The sequence below is a fragment of the Pleurodeles waltl genome, chromosome 1_2 (genome assembly GCF_031143425.1).
Source record: "Pleurodeles waltl isolate 20211129_DDA chromosome 1_2, aPleWal1.hap1.20221129, whole genome shotgun sequence".
Taxonomy (NCBI): Eukaryota; Metazoa; Chordata; class Amphibia; order Caudata; family Salamandridae; genus Pleurodeles; species Pleurodeles waltl.
This window is the reverse complement of record NC_090437.1, coordinates 521,351,727-521,373,499: the sequence shown is the minus strand read 5'-3', so window position 1 is coordinate 521,373,499 and position 21,773 is coordinate 521,351,727. Positions and strand designations below refer to the sequence as shown.

At 44.3% G+C, this 21,773-nt stretch overlaps 1 protein-coding gene across 1 annotated transcript in view; it reads right to left on the bottom strand.

Annotated features, from left to right (window-relative positions):
* Nucleotides 1–21,773, bottom strand: part of SLC7A11 (solute carrier family 7 member 11) — a 622,701-nt gene that overhangs the window by 167,545 nt on the left and 433,383 nt on the right. The window lies entirely within an intron of this gene.

The following is a 21,773-nucleotide window of genomic DNA, read 5'->3' as shown; positions in this document are numbered from 1 at the left end:
TTCCCAAGGACGTCCCTTGTTGATACAATTGTCCTGCAAAAAGACAATTGCCGATAGGTTTCTATAGTTAGGACCTAGATACTATTAGTAGGGTTAGGCCTGTTAGAAATGGGGTTTCTGGTTTGCTAGGCTAGGGTATGCACCTAATCCAGGCAGAACCCACCCACTCTAGTCAGGGCAAGGGAGTTACACGTCCAAGATAACCTCTGCTCACCCCCTTGGTAGCTTGGCACGAGTAGTCAGGCCTAACCCGGAGGTAATGTGTGAAGCATTTGCACAACACACGTGATGCAATATGCACACCACAAAGTAACCACAACACTGAGCTATGTAAAAATAAACTGTATTGCACAAAACATAATTAGACTAAACATTACACGTCAGTAATACCTTCTACCTTAGCAGTGGTCAGAATGTTACACAGGTTACTAATACTCTGCAAGAATAAGCAGTAGTGACATTAGAGCCCGTAAGTACTCAGGATTCTGCAACATTAGCAGTAGTCAGGAATCACAGTAAAGAAATAAATACACTTGTCATGGAAATATAATAAATGTCTATAGTAAGAGCATCATAAAGACCTATGGCAAGTCATAAAACACATATAAGCGTGTCATGCCCATAAAAGGAACACTAGCACATATATGTAACATCAAAAATAGCAGGTTAACACATCAGTCTGTCATGACCCTATGAGGAGCATTTTCAGAACAGCGTGTGTTTTATTTAAGAGTACCTTTATTATGATGAGGAAGGCACTCCTTGTGCCAGGAAGAATGATATGAGGGGTCCGGCGCTCCTATGTGCAAAACAGGGGCCATGTGTTGATCCTTGGGGAGAGGGGTGGCACTCACCCCCTCCAGTATTTTAAACAGGCCCCTCCTGGGGCAAGGCAAGCCCAAACAAAACAACAAGGGCCACAGTGGGGGCCGCAAAAGGGGACCTGCTATCTCCACAAATGAGATCAGGCTTTGTTGGGACAGGGGAGCCTCTGATGAGGCTTCCTTTCTTCCCCTGCCCATCCACAACACAACAGGGGCTCCTGTGGGGTGGGGAGCCTTGGAGGAGGCTTCCTTCTCCGCCCAACGTCTACTTTCAGATCCCGGCCCACCCAGGTTGCAGCGGTGTGCAGGCACCAAAGCAGGTGCCTGATTGTGCCCTGGGGGCGCTCTGCAGAGCGCACTTCACCCCAGGGGCACGGTAGGAGCGTGCTCGCTCCTCTCCTTCAATCTGGTGGTTCCTCTGGGGCACCAGGGACAGCGCAACTCTGGCACACTCTTCAGAGAGCAAGGGGCATTCCGTCAGTCCAGGTCGCGATGATTATTTCTTGTTTTTAGAATGCACTTGCCAAGGTGCTGCGGCCATTAAAAACCCCGGGTCGCAGCAGTGATTTCCGGCATCATCAATGCGCTATTTTAAGAGCAGGGGGTACTTTCATGAGCCCTAGGTTGTAGAGGTGAATCTCCTGCACAGTACAGCGCTCTTCAGGTGCTATACACCAAAAGAAAGAGCACTTCATGAATTCCTGGATGGTTGCAGGGGTCAGGGGCCACAACACCCAGCCCCTGGAGACAGAAGAGGGGGGGAGCACCCGGATAGTAGGCCCGCACAGGGTATGCAGATGGTGGCAGTTCCTCCTAGTGACCTAGCAGGTCACAGGTCAGCACAGCAGCAGCAGTCGGTGGGTACTGGTGAGTCCTATTCAGCAGCGTCCTGTGTCCAAGTCAAAGTAAGTCTCTTCAAGTCTAAATTGTTTGGAAAATTCCCTTGTACTTATACTCAGTTTTACAGTGTTCACAAGGGAAGGGGAGAGGAGATTCCAACCAGTGACAACTGGTTCTGGGAGTATCTACTCTCTCCTCCAGCACAGGCTCCAAACATCAGTGGCGGGTAAACAACCCTATTTTGTGAGGCCAGGGCACAGCCTTTACAAATGCATGTGTTCCCGGCCTCTCCCTTCTCTCAGCCCCGGATGACTATTCAGTATGTAGATGCACCTGTGTGACACCTCCACCCTCCCTGTGTACAGGCTGTCTGAAAAGTATGTACAAAGCCCAAATGTCACTCTGCCCAGACGGGGATTGGAGTCAAGCTGCAAAACACCAGAGTCATAAGCACAGAGAAATGCTCACTTTCTAGAAGTGGCATTTCTCTAATGATGATAAAACGTTCACCTACACCAGTAAGCAGCATTTCTCACTACCATTACAACCATACCAAACATGCCTACGCTATCCCACATAAATCAGACAATACCCCTTACACATAAGGCACGGTATTTACAATGCGATCCTATGAGAAGGCAGCACTCACAGCAGTGAGAAACCAAATAGGCTGTTTGTCACTACCAGGATAGGCCACATTTCTAGGCACATGTCCTGCCTTCTACATACATGGCACCCTGCCCATAGAGCTAGCTAGGGCTGACCTTAGGGGTGACTTACATGTATTAAAAGGGGAGTTATTGGCCTGGCAAGTGAATTTAGATGCCAGGCCCCTGTGGCAGAAAACTGTACACACAGGCCCTGCGCTAGCAGGCCTCAGACAAGTTTGAAAGGCTACTTCAGTGGGTGGGGCAAGCAGCGCTGCAGGCCCACTAGATGAATTTAATTTACAGGTCCTGGTTATAGGGATATCACTTTACAAGGTACTTATAGGTAAATTAAATATACCAATTAGGCATAAGTCAATCATACCAAGTTAACAAAGGAGAGCACATGCACCTTAGCACTGATTAGCAGTGAAAAAGTGCTCAGAGTCATAAAGTCAGCCAAAAAGGGTCAGAAAAATAAGATGGAAAAAGGCAAAAAGTTTGGGGAATGACCCTGTAAAAGGGCTAGGCCCAACACGGCCTCCTTACGACTTTAATAGTCGAACCATCGGACTGCCATGGTGGTGGTTCTTTTAAAAGGTTCCAGGCTGAAGGTTCCAAGACCGCTGGATTACGAGTTCCCCACAGGGGTGTTGTGAGTAGTGGAGGCAGACAGGGGGAAGTATAATGAAGCTACTGCTGGCCATTCAGCGGACTGAGCCCATGAACCATGTCATGCATGGGACACAGCATGCCGCAAACCCCAAATTTTCTGGGAGGCCCTTATTGACCCCCATCTCAATCTCCATGTGGCCTACCTCCTTGGACCCCACGTTTTGGGCCCCTTACCTGCCTGATCACCAAGCTTTCTATGGGGATGGATCATTTGAAAGCTTGGCAGTCCTGCAGGTCGTAATGGCCATGGTGTCCCAATGCCATAATTGTGACCATTGGCTACTGCGGTCAGGAACACTATGGTCCCTGCCACACTGACTATGGTGGTGCCGACAGTCCACCGACCGTCTTCTGGCTTTCTAATCACCAAACTTGCAATCTGGTGGTCCAACTGTCAACGTTGTGGTGATCAGACTGCCACTGTAATCATGGCGGTATGAGACCACCAAACTCGTAATGAGGCCCTTAGTTTCCATAGGAAAAAACGTTTTTTTGTTTTTCCAATAATTTGGCACCAATTGACAAATCTTCATGAAATGTTTTACAACTAATACATCAGTCAGTTTAACTGCTGTTTTCAACGTTTTGGGGTGATCCATCAAGCAAGGGCCAAGAATAAGGCGGGTCTCAAAACATGTTTTCCACACTTTTATTTTTTAACAGGACTACAGCCAGTACCAATGGATGGAATGACACCAAATTTGGTAGAAAGGTAGCTCTTTGTCCAGAAAGTGCCCTTTTTGTTATTTGGTGTAAATCACTGCAGTAGTTTTTGCGATAGTAAAGAAAATTCAAATTTGTATACATAGGGATGCGAAGGCTCTGCAAACCCTCCCAGTCTCGTGCTGAAAACTGATTGGCTGTAAACACTTCAACAAGTAAGTGCTGGCAGCAATCTTGGGACTTTTTTTTTGATTTTCACTAAGAGTTGTGGTGGATCCGCAGATTCTGTGAAAATTAAAAAACAAAAACAGGATCCCTTGCTTGTTTTGGGAATGGCCCACATGTGGGCCAGATCCTGGGGACATTATTTAAAATGGGACAGGGGCGCATGGGGCCCCCTCCTGAGGCTAATTGAGCCACAGGAACCACCACATCCCTGGGGCTAAAGGTTTGTAATGGTGGGGCCATGTGGACTGCAGAGCCCTGGTGACCACCATCTCCCCATGTGGGGGCACCCGGATCCCCCCAAACCTTGGGGACCACCACCTCTCTGGACCACCACCTCTCTGGGGCTAAATCAGACTAATGGCGGGCCGGGACTTGGGGACCACCACCTCCATGGAGCCAAATGAGCAGTAATATGGGGTCCTCATGGACCCCCCTTGCCACTGGGACCACCACCTTTCCAGGAGCTACCTTAAAAGTACTAGGGAGCTTCACCGACCCCCCCAGGGACCACCATGCCAAAGAGCCAAATGAGCACTAATGGGAGGGCCTTGTGGACCCCCCTCCCTGGGGACAAAATATGTTTTTGAAAATTGGAGGGGGCTATGCGAACCCCCCAGTGGCTATTTACGGACACAGGGAACACCACCTTCTTTGAGATGGCCCTTGAAAACCAAAGGAGGGGGCTGCGTGGATCCCCTCCCCCTCCTGGAGCCAAAAATAGTCCTGAGGACTGCCACTCCCTAGGGCTGGCTCCTGCTACGTCTAGGGTGGGCTGTTTGCTCTGACTTGGTGGGAGCTTTGACACTCTTGCCAAGTCAGAGCAAACACAACTCCACTCCTCGGAAGCAAGACCTGTCAAACAGCTCTTGCTTGCTGAGAGCTGAGTTTTCATCTGTTTTCCTGCCCACAGACATGAGGGCAGGAAACAGAATAAAGGATTTCACTCAAAGACAGTCTGTGACAGCAATGCCAGCTCCTGTAAGAGACAGGGAGCCAGCTGGAACCACTGGGGCATTCAGGCTCACCCCGTGGTCCCCAACAGTAGTGACATTGCCGGGTCCCAGGGGATGTGGTCCCCAGTGTGGAGATCAGCCAGGGGCCACTTGCCCCTCTCCCTATAAAAAGAAATAGATTTTTAGGCCGGGACCCGAAAGATGGGGTCCCTGGGGCTGAAATTGGCTGGCAGAGGGGGCCACACAGTCCTCCGGCAATAATACATGATATGTATTAAGGCCTGGCCCCAGGGGATGGGTTCCCCCAGGCCAAAATCAGCTGGGAGGGGTGAGTCACATGGCTCCCCTCCCCAATATGTAATAATGTGAGGACACCTCGTCAAAACAAAGTAGCAATTACATCATACAGCAAAGAGGAAGCTCCCTGGGTTAGCTGAGATTTACGCCTTTGTAGAGTCGTTGGACACTCAGTAGAAAGATTCATGTTCTCACAGAATTTTGGAGAAAGACACCCAAGTCACAATCACATTGCCAAATGCACACAAGGCCACTGGAGAAATTTCCTCGTGGTCCACAATGCACCTGTACTGTAGAATACACACTGGGCATTTTCCCTAGGAGTCTGAAAGAACTCTGATTGGGTAGCTATTTTGTGCAAAACTGAGGACTCTTAACAGATACAATTGCAGGTGAGGCTCCTTTGCGGCAGAGTGCCTCATACAGCTTCCAACACAGGCACATAGATACAAACAAACTCACAGATGCACTCAGACACTCATGCACCCACTTGCAGACCCACTCAGACACTCCAGCACCCAAAAACAGACTAACTCTGACCATGGTGCATACACTTACAGATCTACTCAGACACTCATGCACCCACTCACAGACCCACTTAGACACTTATGAATTCACTCAGAGACCCACTCAGACATTCCCATAATCACTCATACACCCACTCAGGCTGTCACACACCCACTCACAGACCCATACAGACACTCACAAACCTACTCACAGAGACATTGTCACACCCATTCTCATACCAAAAGACTCCCTCTCATACCTACTCTTACACCCAGACACATTCACACCCACATAGACCCTCTCATACCCACTCTCACACCCAGTCAATGTCACACCCACTCTCACAACCAGAGACACCTTTTCACACCTATTCTCACACTCAGAGAGACAGGCCCTGTGGCTCACCCCTGCCAAATATGGCAGAAGACTGTGCACAGTTCAGGGTTGAGTGGTTATAGTGGGTTGGCCACGAGACCTGGCCAACCCCCGCCCCAGGTGGCTAAAGGACATGGTTGGCAGTGATTGGATCAATGTACAGTGATTAAAATTACTTTAGGTTAAACAGCCATGGAATTTCACTAAAAAAAAACAAAGGTTAAAGGGATGTTATAGTTAAGAAATAAAATAAAAAAATCATAGAAGTTATAGTTAGGTTCTGTATTTACTCGCCCAAACCATAGAAACTCAGAAGTTATAGTTAGAGTTATTTCAAATAACTGTAACTTGTGCCATTGTGATGCACTGCTAATTACTGCAAATATTACAGCACCCATGACAACTTCTATAACATAATTAACAATATAAATGAAGCATTAGCAGTCACACTATTGAAGAAAAAACTGTGCATGGCAGAGTCGCAAATAAAAGTTACCTCAGGGCGCAGTCTTATAGTTATTTGAAATAATGGTGGGAGTAAATTCAGAACCTAACTATAGCGTTCCTGTAACCTTCGCTTTTTTAATTGAATATATATATATATATATATATATATATATATATAAATATATATATACACACACACACACAAAATAAAACCTACTTATTATTATAATAATATATATTTTACATCATGTACATATGTATATATTAACATGCTACTATAATAGGAAAATGTATTTATACTTAAATATTAACATTCAAATTAATGTAAACTACTAAACAAATAAAATAACAAATTTAAAAAGCAATAAAAATGTTTTAAAAATATAAACATTTTGAAACAAATACAAACATAATATAAACTTAAAATTATAAACTACTATTAATAATAACTATATTTGAACAATGTAAGGAAATGTTTTTAAGTATGGGAATAACACATACACTAATTGCACTCAATTTTATGCAACAATAGGGAAAGCGTTTGACTTTGAAGAGGTTGAATATACTATTCCATCTTCAGTTTATGCAATAGTAGGGAAAGTGCTGAACTTCAGAGGGGGTTAAATGTACTATTCCCAATCCAATCTGCCCAATAGTAGGAAAAGTGTTGGAGTTCAGAGGGGTTACATTTACTAGTCCCACTTCAATGTATACAACAATATGGAAAGTGTAAGACTACAGAAGGGTAAAACTTAGTATTCCCAATCCTGTCTGTGCAACAGTAGGGGAAAGCATTGGACTTCTGAGGGGTCTTGTTTACTATTCCCACTTCAATCTGTGCAACAGTAGGGAAAGCCTTGGAGTTCAGAGGGATAAGATTTAGGGCCATATTTAAGAAAAGTGGCGCAGCACTAGGTACAGCACCACTTTTCTTGAATCCCTTAGCCCCCCCCCCGAACACCACCATGTGTCCGCCGTATCTAAGATATGGCACACCATGGTGGTAGTTAGGGAATTAGAGTCAAAAAGGTTGACACTAGTTCAGAGCTATGCGAGATTAGAGTACAAAATATTGACACTAATCCTGCAAATCCCATTAAGGCCCATTGTAAAGAATGGCATGCCTCCATTTAACGTCTGCTCTCAGCAAACGTTAAAAGTGCTGAAAGAAATTACACAAATAAATCTTTTAGATTTCTTTGCGCCATTTTTTTACCCCCTAACTGTGGAAGGCCCCCTTTGCATACATTATGCCTGACGTAGGTATAATGTAGCACAAAGGGTTACAAAGTGGTGCAATGCATGCATTGTGCCACCTTGTAAATTTGGCGCAGCTTTTTTGGCCTCATTGGGCTACATTAGCATGAAACAAATGACTCTAATGTGGCACACAGAGGCGCTAGGGGCTCTTAAATCTCCCCCTTACTATTCTCACTCCAATCTAAGCAGCAGTAAGTAAACTACCTCACTTCAAACACATTACATAGTTGCATAACTGTGTCTAGAAAAAATATATAAAACTCTTAATATAAACATTATTGCTTAACACAAAATATATATATATATTAAAAAATTATGAATAAAAAAACAATTTACCAATTCACAACATTAATAAGCAATGTAATAATTAATTTTCAATTGAAAAATAATGGTTATTTAATTATTACTTAATTAAGCTGCCAACCTATATCTCACAAGTCTAGTAACCCATAACTAAAAGAAATAAATATAACACAATTGATTTAATTAATAAACAATTTCATAACTAAGTAAAGTATAAATTACATATTAATTAACAATTACTTAGCTAACTTCTATCCTAGCAACCCTATAAACCCAGCAGCCAATGCCTAAAATACTAATACATATAATTACACAATCAACATAATTGTTAATCCAGTAAATATTTAATTATACAATATTAATTATTATTTATGAAATATGAAATTATTAATGAAAATCAATCACATATTTACTTACAAAATATTAAATAATTAACCATTACTACTTATTTAACTTTCCACCAAATTCCCCTACAAGTGCAACAGCCCACTATGAGACTTTAAATTACTATTCACAAACAAAAATTACAAATTTTTTAAACAAAATTAATAACAATTATAAGACATAAAATGGTTAATTGAACTAAAACACATTAAGATAAATTAAAAAACAATATTTTTACAACTATATTATTGAACAGGATATTAACAACAATTGTCTTGCTAATGATATTATTTACTTGAAAAAACGATATTGGTAATAATATTTATACATCACAACATTTTTGTATCACAATATCTTTCCCAATATTTCTGTGTTCCAGCATTAAAAACGCAATATTTTATCCAAAAGCTGGCCAATCAGGTTAAATTCCAGTGGAATGTTCTCACTGGATACTCTACCTAATACTTTAATATGATTTCCCTGTTTTACCCTCTATTTCCTCCATCCACATACAGGATTGTTACATGAAGTAATTCTGTTCCATACCGTAGGTTTGCATATTTTACATAGAGGTTTAAGTCTGCATTTTTCAAAAGATTAAAAAATCTCCAGCAATCTAAACCCAACAGACCTGTGTGGCTGACTTGCAGGACAAATTATAGTGTCATAACATTTGAGAGCCAAAAACCTAAGTGACAATATTCACAGACAATATCCAGTTTGACATTATCTAGTTTACTCTTGATTGTGATATTAGTTGGCCATCACCTGAAAGCCATCATTTAATCTCTGTGGTATTTATCTCTAAGCTATGACTTCCTGTTTCTTTGTTGTCTTTGTCACTTTAAGGGCACTAGGTCCAGTACAACAATCTCACTTGTGAACATTAATATATTCAGTGATTGCTCCCCTGACGTAGGGGGAAATTATCATATCTTGCCTAAACATATTGGCATGCTCGCAATGTAGATAGAGGGTAGGAGGGTAGGAGGAGGACCAATCCTAGCCCTGCTTATGGCTATTATCCACTTGTTATAGTAATAGTGGAGCGTCTCAGGACCAGACTGGAAACAATATGCAAGCCTGGAAAAAATATTTTAACAAATCAGCATCTACCTGCCTGTTGCTCATGCACTCTCACTCTGTTTGCTTCTGTCTCTCCTTCTCCCTCTCTTTTGTTCTAGCTCTTTCTTCCCCATGATAATTTTTGCCTATTGTAATAAAGCATGGGGTAGAAGTTTTTGAAGGCCGTGGGCCTTCTAAAACTGGCCACAAATGGCTCTAACACCCAGCAGAAATGCTGATGTGGTAAATGACTACTCCAGCTCTGGAAAGCCTTAATATTGCCTTTATCTACTTAAATCCTGTGACACAGGCACAGGCCCATTACTTTCCTGTGATGCTTGCAAGACTGTTTCCATCCATTTCATTACATCATCCAACACTAAAGCTCTCAACTTTGTCTTGACAGTGCTCAAGAGCTCTATGTAGTCTATTCACCATCATTTAAATTTAGGATGCCGTCTTCTTCATCCTTCATTCAAAGGCTCTGCCTCAACACCAGCCTCACCAGACTTCTCTCTTCTGCCAAGTCACATCTTAACTAAATGAACATGCATCAGTCTTTAATGTGTATAATGCCAGATCTGTGACTAGCATACATAGTGCTAACCCTAGAAGGCATTATCTACACTGCCTTTAGTTCACACCCATAATTCTCATTGGGGGATCAGCACAGGAGACCCAGGGACTGATTACTAGTTTGGCGGTCACAATACCACCAGCCTCGCGGTGGCAGTCAGACCAGTGTGCTGTGGCGGTCCAACCGCCACATTAAGAGGTTGTCGGGCAGACCTGCCAATCTACTGCCGTCTCCACCAGGATCCAAGATCCAAAAGGGCTGACAGTGGTCCTGGTTGTAATCATCCAGGGCAGCACTGAACTCAATGACACCCTTCAGATTACCACCTTGTGTTTCCGTCCGCTACACTCCTAATGACCCACCCAGTGCATATTTACTATGTGTGTAATAGTGTCTGTTTGTTTGAACATATTTAGGGTGCCTGCATATGTGTTGCTTTTGTCCATTTGTGCTTATTTGGAGTTTGCCTCTGTATTATTGCCTGTATCTGTACTTGGTGGATGTGCATGTGTGCTTATAGTATACAAATGTTTGGTCCAGTAGTTTGGTCAATACAATATCATAGTTCTCTTTCACTGTCTACACTAATATGACCATTCTTAATCAGATACAAAGTGTGTTATTTTTTCTATTGTTATGTTTCATAGAGAGCCTCTTGTGTTTGCATCAGTTTCTTAATCTGAGAACTCAGTGCTATAACTTAGCAACGGCTGATAAAACTTGTTACTCACTGTTGCTATGAGCTATCAGTACACTGCTGCTTGTCCATGTTTAATGAAATCAACTAGTTAAGGGTGGCAGATAACATATTTATTTTTCAGATTTATCTCAGGGAAGGTAGTCCATGTTATATATGGTTCTCCCATTCCTATGTCCCTGTGCAACAGTTGAAAGCAAGGACCGATGATTTTGGGGGACATACATGAAATCAAGTTATTAATGGTAGAAAGTAAATTCCAGGGATGGTTTTCACCTCAGAGTTTTGACTGACATCAAAAACCATTGAGCTTTGCTCTCATTGTGTATTTGATGACACTCAGAATCAGTCAGTGAAACCCAGTTTTTCACTGTTACCATCTATAATTCCATATGTTAGCTCTACTCACTAAACATGCACTTGCATGTATACAAAGAATTGTTGCCTGCAATTGCCTCACAACATAAGCACCTTGGGCATTATTCTAAGAGCCACAGTAATCCCGACTCGGACACAAGTGCGATTTTGTGTCAGAATATGCATTTCTCACAGCATTATTAATTCCCCTAAAGCATTTACTTCTAAGATTTAAAGGCAAGATAAAAAATGATGATATTATACCAAAATATTAAGTTTTACATATTGAATTGCACATATCTTGACTTGCACTACACCACTGAGTAAGTAAAAATGGAGTTATAGTAAAAATCTATACTCCAGTTTGCATGCCTACCTTAAGGATATAGGCCCACATTATGACTCTGGCGGTCTACTGGTGAAGACCCCCACGTTATGAGTGTGGCGGGTTGGCCTCTGCCAACCCGCCACATCCCCACTCAGACCGCCAGGCATCTCTGACCCGGTGGTGCAATGAAAACTGACGGCGGTATTTTGAGCTGGAGTTTGAGCGGCGGTAGGCTACAGGTGACAGGGAATTTCTTCTCTATCACTAGCAGACGACTCCCCCACACGCCGAACAAGCACAATATCCCCCACACCTCCACAATACCAGAACCCCACACCCCTCTTCAGGTATAGCGCCCCCACCCCCTTTCAGATACAGCACCCATCTCCCCCTCCCCATATACATGCACAAGCACAAGCACACAGACACCCACATGCAGCCTACATACACTCATTCTCCAACACTGACATACATGCATTCACTCACATGCATCCATACACGCATTCACTGCAACACTCATACACACATTCACTTCAACACTCATACAAGCATTCACTTCATTATTCATACACTCATTCAACCATGCATGCACACACCCATACAAACACCCATACACACACGCAGACAAACATGCATACACACATGCAGACAAACACCCACTCACACACACACAAACAACACCCTACACCCTCCCACCCCCTCCCCTGTCGGACACCCGATTTACCTTATCCGGCAAGGAGGTCGTCTGGCAGGGAACGGGAACAGGCACTTCCACCACCGGTACCGCCCTGCCATCAGGATACCATGAGGCTATCTGTGTCCTTCTGGCAGGGGGACGGAGGTGGAACCGCCCATGCGCCGCCTCCCACCAGCACGACTACAGCAGGATTTCCACCCAAAATGTGGCAGAAATCCTGCAGTACTCGTAAAATGGTGGACAGAAGACCATGGCTTTGGCGGTCTTTCAAAAAGACCGCCAAAGTCATAATAAGGGCCATAGTGCCAGTCAATATTTTAGTATTTGGTAAATACACGTGCAGGTTGATATTTCTCTAGTCAATATTTTGACTTATATCATGCACAATAATAAGACAAATGTACTGGTGGCTTTCAGTTATGACTACATTTGAAGTAAAAGTGTACTTAAGTTGTTTTCAGCACCCTGCTTTTAGGGCTGGCTTGACAGTTCAGTTGTCTATGACCTATTAGTACAAATACTTTAAAATATATAGAGTGATCACACGATTGCTATAGAAACTATGTACCTCTCACCTCATGCAGTTGACTATTTGCTGTATTATTCCATCACCATTAGAGATCTTGCACTGCTATGCATGAGGAACTATTTTACATCTTAAAAGTAATCCGAATTGTCACATGTGAAAATATTTATGACATATATGCACTGTATATACAAAGCAATCAATCTTTGTTTTTTCATTGCAGCAGATTTTTCTAAACATTTTAGGCACGACTCAAACTCAAAATGCAAGCTGTGCCCACTGGCTTTGCCAATGCTCACATTTGGGGGCAGATTTAAGAAAAGTGGCATTGCACCTAGAGCAGCGTCACTTTCCTTGCGCCCCTTAGCGCCCGCCCTACCGCCACCATGTGTGCACAGTATTTAAAATATGGTGCACCATGGTGCAGGGATGGGGTCAATAACATCATTTTTTTTACACTATTGATGTACTCTGCAGGAGGAGCGGCACCATTTTGGCACTCCTCCTGCAGAGTACATAGGGACCCGTTATAAATAATGGAAGCCTCGTTTAACGCCTGCTCTGAGCAGGTGTTAAAAGTGCGGAAAAAAATTGCACCATTTTTTCGGCCCACCTAACTGGGGAATGCCTCTCTTGCATACATTATGCCTGGTGCAGGCATGCATGCATTGCGCCACTTTGTAAAAATAGCGTACCACTTTGTAAATATGGTGCAGGGAAAATGCCAATTTAGCACTTCCTTAGCGTCAAACAAATTATGATATGGTGGCTCTAAGGTGGCGCTAGGGGCTCTTAAATATGCGACTTATTGTTTTTTTAAACACTTCATTTTATTACGCAGCCTTTTCAGTAATGGATCAACGCACAGTATGCTTGGACTAAGAAGTAACCAGAAGAGGAAACCTCACATTGCCCTCAATTAACTTTTTGGGAAGTACATTTCTCAGCATTTACAACTTTTCTAACAGGATATGAAGTTTCGAGGTCGGAGGGTCACTGAAAGTCCTGTCCATTTCTTAATATGCTCTAAATTTAATCTTTAATGAGGGTGCTTCAAGAATGATAAGGATAACAAAAGAACAATTTGCTTCTGTTTGTTACCATTGATATTAGAAGGCGCATTGAAATTGCACAATCCAGCGATGACTAGACCATCCTGTAAAAATGCAGTGACATGGAAATCAGAATATCTTTAGGCAGAAAAGCAGAATGAAAAAGCGTGATATGTAAGGTAGGAACAGAGGCGTTTAATACCCTTAATTTGAAAGCAAATTTGAAACTTGAAAGTTTTGTCTTCAGTTAAACGAAAAAAATAAGGGCCCATATTTATACTTTTTGACGCAAAACTGCGCCAACGCAGTTTTGCGGCAAAAAAATTTGCGCCGGCTAACGCCATTCTGAAGCGCCATGCGGGCGCCTTATTTATTGAATGACGTTAGCCGGCGTTAGCCGCCGGCGCCGTCTGGTGTGCGTTTATAAAAAACGACGTACACCAGGCAGCGCCGGCGTAGGGGGATATGGGGCTTGGGTGTCAAGAAATGGGGCAAGTCAGGTTGAAGCAATTTTTTCGCCTCAACCCGATTTGCGCCATTTTTTTTCACTCCCGACCCCCATAGAAATGACTCCTGTCTTAGCAAAGACAGGTGTCATGCCCCCTTGCCCAATGGCCATGCCCAGGGGACTTCTGTCCCCTGGGCATGGTCATTGGGCATAGTGGCATGTAGGGGGGCACAAATCAGGCCCCCCTATGCCACAAAAAAATAATAAAAAAAATACTTACCTGAACTTACCTTAATGTCCCTGGGATGGGTCCCTCCAGCCTTGGGTGTCCTCCTGGGGTGGGCAAGGGTGACAGGGGGTGTCCCTGGGGGCATGGGAGGGCACCTCTGGGCTCCTTCAGAGCCCACAGGTCCCTTAACGCCTGCCTTTTGCAGGCGCTAAAAAACAGCGCAAAAGCGGGCGTGCATCATTTTTTTGGACCCGCCCACTCCCGGGCGTGATTTTTGCCCGGGAGTATAAATCCGATGCACATGCCTCGGAGTCGATTTTTTAGACGGGAACGCCTACCTTGCATATAATTAACGCAAAGTAGGTGTCCACGCTAAAAAATGACGCTAACTCCATGGACTTTGGCGCTAGACGCGTCTAACGCCAAAGTATAAATATCGAGTTAGTTTTGCGTCGAAATTGCGTAAAAAAAAACGACGCAATTTCGGCGCAAACGGAGTATAAATATGCCCCAAGATGCCTTAACTTTTGAAGCATTGAGTACATAGGACATAAATTGTGGTCTTCGAGAATTGTTACAGTGCTGGCAGCTGTTATGATCATCAAGAAATAGCAGAAAAAAGTTGCAGTCATAATGCAAAGACTTGCAGGTATTGTGATTTCTGTAGATGGTCTTGGTGTTCTGCTTGCATTAAATTGCCATACGTGACATTAAATGCTGCCTCATTCTGACCTAGAGCTTTTGTCTTATCTCAGACCAAATAAGAAGTAGTGAGCATGAGCATTTGTTTAGAGTGGTTAAATTCTAAAGCTTTGCGACATTTCTGTTTTTGCAAACTAAGAGAGTGTGAATGAAGACAAATCTTTTATTTGTGATATTTCCATTGACATTTGTTCTAGTATGGTGCATTTGAATAATAAACATCTAAAAACAACAACAAAATTACAACAAGGGTTAGGGATTACAACATGGCTGCTGCAACAGCTCCTAGCTCGCAGGGATTCCTAATCAAGGATCGTATATGCTCAGCAGGCGTGGCTCCTCCACTAGGGTGGAGGAGGGTCCCCCCACACCAGCAGCAGCTGCAGCCAAATCTTTTACTAAAAACAATAATAAACTAGGCTGTTACGAGCAATGAGAGGGAGTGCACAGCACTCTCCCCTCACCGCGCATGTATGTTTGGCCGGCCGTCTCTGGCTGGCCAAACATGCATGCAAAGTAGGCTCTATCAAATCCAGCAACACCGGCTGGGAGCTCCCTTGCTGGGCGCTCCCAGCCAATCCTGATGCTGCTTTGAGCAGCATCGGGATTGGCTGCAGGGCAGCCTGGGAGCCTGTGCCAGCAGGCTGCTGGCACAGATGAGGAGAGGAGCAGCGCGCTCCTGACGGCAGCAACGGTGACGATTAAGGTAAGTTTCTTTTTTTACATTAATTTCACCCTCCCCTGTGCGCGCTGCCCCGCCCCCTATTCCCACCGCAAGCCGCTCGTGATACTCAGTAGAGATGATCATCTTTGAGAACTGCTCGATACACACTGCACACATCATGAGGAATCCATCCATCGACGATGGCTTAGGCCCGGAGATAGAGCACACTGCACATTGTGGGCAAATAAGAAAGTTTCCAGCAGCACAAAAGTTGACAGTCTGTAGGAGAAACTTTAGCCATCCTTTAATATTCTGTTTATCAAGAGGTTGTAGAACCCAATAAGAGGTTGGTTTAATCGGGTGCTCCTCATGGATTTTCTGTTTCCTACTAAGAATGAAATGATGGCCCCTCATTGTGGCTGACTTGCAGTTTCCAAGCCTTCTGCTCTTGATCAGTGGACAGTTTGGTACGAGGTGATGTGCAAAATGGGTCCACCCACGTGTATTCCTCCTAGACAGCACACACTATGGGGAACTTAGGTGTGACTGGATGTGCCACCACTAGCAGGGTGGGAGGGAGATGCTGGGTCCGGCCCCAATTACACTTGAATAGGATATATCCCATCTTTCCACAAAGGGCTGAATACCCTCTGTAATTAGTCTGGAGCCAAAGCCAAGAAGGCAGGGCATCTGTGCCCTTCAATAGCCTGCCTCTGGAAGCCTCTCCCTACTTCAAAGGCAAATGGGTATAAATAAAGGACGTCAGACACTAACTTTTCAGTTAAAATCTGGAGCAGTGGATACTCTGCCTGGAAAAAGCACTGCTGTGCTGCTGAAAGGAATGCTGCCCTGCTGTGCTGTACTGCTGCCCTCTTGCCTGGGTGAGAAGGGATGTACCTGCATCTGTTGAACTCAGAATGACTGCAATGGCTAGATGACTGGCTCCTGATCTAAAGCCTTAGGGACACAACAGGCTTTCAACAAGCTTGCACCTCGGTTCTGCCATTTATGAGTCTACCCTGCCACCCTTGTCATGGGCCCTTGGAAGGAAGTGTACTTAAGAAGCTCTGACAGCTTCTGTGGATCCAGCTACTGCATGGATTTGACCCTTTTCAAAGATCAGCATCACCTTCATAGCCCCATCAGAACTGCCACTATGCAATGCATCTTTGGTGCAGGCCCTTGCATGCCTCATCAAATGCAACCTCGATAAAGGCTTCAGACTCCGCATCACAGTTCCTCGGAACTGATACGTCACACCGACTGAACATACAATCCTGATTGCAGGACATCACATTACAAGCCCTGTCAACGGGATCTACAACAATGATGCAGGCCCTCACATCGCTGCCTCACCACATCTTGAAGCCGAGCGAGTTTCGGCTTCATGATACACCCTCGACACAGTTCCTTGCAACGCTCCGCAAATCAGGATTTAAGGTACTTTGTTTAGCGGGCCTAACTGGGTCCCTGTAGCTGGACCACACTCTATCACAGTCGGCCTGAAATAGTGACTTTGTCCCAGTCCGGCACAACCAGATGTCCACAGTTGGTGCTTTGTGGTTTCTGGTACCATTTTCACTAAAATATTTAAATAAAATTGCATATCTCTGGTTCTACCTATTAAAGTTTTGTCATTATGGTCTTGTTCTATACTTTCCACATTGCCCCAAAGTTAGGCTTTGTGCAAGGTTTCCAGAGGGTTGAGCAAAGGTTAATTTAGGGTTGGTTTGTGCCTTACCCTCACAAGGATTGTGATTGCTGCTTGACCAGGGCTCACACCCCAGTCAACCAGCAACTCAATTTGTTCTGTATACCATAAGCTTGTTATCAGTATTCCCACATTAGTGACCTTCATAAACAAAACTCAGCACTGAGAGTCTCTCTAATTTGCAGTCAGATATGATGTTTTTAATGTTCCATCCTTTGTTTCCATTTGAACCTTTTATTCCTAGGATTATCTGCCTATTTAGCCAAGTCAGTGCCCCAGAGTGCATTCTCCAACAGAAACCAATTTTATCACTTGCTTCATATCATGTAATTTATGGAGAATACAATAACCAATTCACTTCTTCCAGTACTTAAGAGTCTTTGAGGTAAAAATGCTGACACTACGTTTTGATTTCCATTCCAGAAGAGAGAGGCTTAACTTTTGATGACCTAAGTATGAAAGTCCAATGAGTCAAACTTCTTGCTCTGTGTAAATGCAAGAAGCAGAGAGATAAGATTCAATGCCCATCTTTTTGTCTCATTATTATTTATGTTTTGTAAGGCATGCTATTATACTTACAGGCATACTGGTACCATAAAACCATAATTGTACAGACTTAGGGCCTTATTACGAGGTTGGAGGTCCAAAGAACGCCAGCCTCGTGGTGGTGGTCAGACAGATGCAGCTGTGGCAGTCCGACCACCACATTAGGAGGTTGGTGGGCAGACCGGCCAGCCTACCGCTGTCAGTGAGAGGATCAGTGATTCCGATGGGCTGACAGTGGTCCTGGTTGTAATCAGCCAGGGCGGTGCTGAACTCAGAGCCACCGTCCTGATTCAAACCTTGTTCTCCTCCATCCTTTTTATGGCTGACTACCATGAAAAGGCTGGTGGAAAACAAGTGCCGGGGGCCACAGGGAAGGCCTGCACTGCCCATGTACACGGCACAGGGGGTCCCCTGCCCAGCACTCTCAAAATGTGCACTGTCTGCTGTGATGACAGTGTGCATTTCGAGGGTGCTGGTGCCTACTGCGTGTGGCAGCCGGCAACAATGCTGCTACACCTTTCCCACTGGGCTGACCAGTGGAAACCTTGGTATCCCCCAGTCCGCCCAGTGGGAAAGTTGTAATGGGGATGGTGGGGAGGTCACCAGCACTGTGGCAACCTCCCGGGCAGGAGTTTAGCGGACGTATATTTCCATCCGCCAAACCCATAATCAGCACCTTTGAGTAGGAAATTTGGGCATCCTATAGAGCACTTACAAAATAGATGCTGCATGACCTACGATTCAAAAGAACAATATGGGATGATCAATTTCATATGAAAACTGAGTTGTTTCTATAAATAGCTTCATGACAGAGGCACAGACAGTTGAGTTTAATATGCCTATCAATGGGAGGCCAGTGTGATTCATTTAGAAGTTGAGAGACAGGTCATCACTGAGTGTTGCAGTCCTAAAAGCAATCTGATTGACAATGATTAAATAAGCTGGAGCTTTTGAAGTTCAGACTTAGGAAGAGACAGATGGAGTTCATTTAAATAATCGACAAACGCCTATACAGTAACACAAAAGGCTGTAAATGTTCAGTATGAGACACAGCAATAGTTTATCGGCTGATTCAGATGGAAGAAAGTAAATCATTTCAGTTTAGAACTTTAAGTTGAACAATCAAGCTTATTGTAAAAAATGAAGCTTCGCTGGAAACATTAGGAACAGATGTAAGGCAATTACCCAATGAAGAGGGCCACCAGTCTTCAGAATGAGCCACAGTAGAAGAGCCTACAGCTATCAACATTTCTGTTTTATCAGAGTTGAGCTAAAAAAGCTACTTCATTCAGTTGGTCACTGATGACTAATAAGCCTAAATGTTCAGTTTCAAATTATGCAAATCTTCATTTATTTTAACAATAATATGAGTGCCATCCACAAATGTCACATCCTTGAAATTCAAAGTCCAAATCCACTTCACTAGTGGAGCTGCATATGTTTTAAATAAAGTGAGACTGAGGGAGGAGTGAGGGTGGGACACACAATGAGATCATGAAATACCATTGCAAAATGCATAATAGTAATTGCCTGGGCTCAACCAACCAGAACATGGCTCAGTCAACTAAAGGACTTGAGTTTGACACATACCTCATGCAATCAAGCTATAAGGGCTGCATGAGACACAGTGTAATATGCACCATAGCAATCCTCAAAGATAAGGGCAGTAACACCTACCTCAACCTGCATCATCCATAGATGATCCAGCTCAACAAAAAGTGCACCCTCAGTACCATTGTAAGTGTGGAGCCTGACCTGTACTACTTCTAAGATGGTTTCAGCTTAAATAAAGGATGGTAGCTGTATGTTCACCCCGCAGAAATATGCAGGAAGTTGGTCAACATTGTAGGATTTTTAGTTACCTTCATCAGCACGGGGATATTTTTATTTGCTTCAGGAAGCGAAATATCCTGAAATTAATTCATCGCTGAGATATTAATTCATAATTCACTCTGAATCAATTTTTTCTCCAAAACACAACCACTGCAAATATTCAGTAGGATGTGTTTACCCACAAGCTATGGCCCTCATCAAGACTTTGGCAGTCCCAGTACAGCAACGCCCGTGGTGCCGGTCATACCTTCGCCAGGCTGGCGGGCATACCTCCAAATACCAACCCTGGCGATGATACCACTGCAACACAGCCAGTAGCAGACCAGAACCGCCAGTGCGGTATGACTGCTGTTGAAGGTGGTAGCCATCACCAGGCCAGAGGAAGGCACAGTAGCGCCCACCCTATAACGAATCAGCAGACCGCCACGATTTCCAAAGTGGTACGAACACCACAAAAAGCTGGTGGAAGTTAACTGAAAGAAGGAGACACTCACCTCCAGGGATAGAGACGAGTCAGCATACGCCATCGAACGTGCACTACAAGTCTTCCTAGTGCTATTCTATGCCATCCTCCTACAGGACCAGCAACGCCAACGAAGATGCCATCTTTAAGTACACCCACTTAGCAAACAATGAAGGAAAGGGGAGAGTCACACACGCCACACACACACCCGGCATGGACTGCAAAGCTCACAAACATGAAACAACACCCGTACCAATACACACACACATACACAGAGAGACACACACACACCACATATGTGCCCACAACCAACACAAATACACCACTCCCAACACACATGTCACACACACACCCAGGAAAAACACATCACAACGGAACCACACATACACCCACCCACAACAATCCCACATAATAGGCCACAAATTGTAACACAAGCATCCTAATCCTGTAACAGACAGGGCCAGCAAGCAAAACAAAATGTCAACACAACCTGCATGGAATAGAAAACATTCAACACATCCAAACCAGAACGTACAGACATCCATGCAGAGGGAATATACGCACATCATGGACACACAACAGACTCATACGTCCACACATACATCAAGATATTCAACCACACAAATACCATAACCAAGCATACACAAATTTACCAATCCATATCCATAATAATACCTACACTGCCCAAGTTATGGATCCAGCCAATGCAGCCATACAGATACAATGCATAGAAATGCAAAGTAAACAGCATCCGCCATACATTTGCATATGAATCATGAACTGAGAAATGCTCGACAAATGTTTGAAAGTGTCACCAACGTGGCCTGTTGGGCACTTGTATTTTAAATTTGACATAAAAAACTGTTATATACAAAATTAGGCCATAGGCCAGTTCAAATACGAATCACTGCTGAAGTACATAGGACCAGGCAATTGGCCCGTCTTGACTCCTGACAGACTCATGGCCTCCACAGAGCAGAGACATCAATGGGGGAGACAGACCTCAGGGGACAGTGGGTGGGGGTGATGGCGGTGGTCAGGGTTTGGGAGGGGGTCCTTGGGCTTTGGCTCGGGAGGGGGTCCTTGGGCTTTGGTTTGGGGGGTTGGGGATTCAACTTTCGATTTGGTTGGAGGGACTTTTAATTTGGCTTTAGGCCCAGATGTTTTTTCGGTACAAGGGAGGCTTTTTGGTGGGGGAAGGGCATGGGAAACAGAAGTGGGGTCTTGGGAGGACTTGGAGATGGAGGGACTGAGTGTTGGGAGGGATCCATGAGGGCAAGGGACAACACAGGGTGGGACAGGATCAGGGAACAGATCAAGGCGGGCAAGAAAAAGCTTCTTCGGAACAGGGGTGATGGGCTTGGATGCAGGTCTGTGAGTGGAGGTAGAGGGAGTTCTTATAGGATGTATTATAGGTGTGCTGGACATAGATTCAGGTGTGTGCATAGTGTGCATGAGTGAGGTGGAGGAATGTT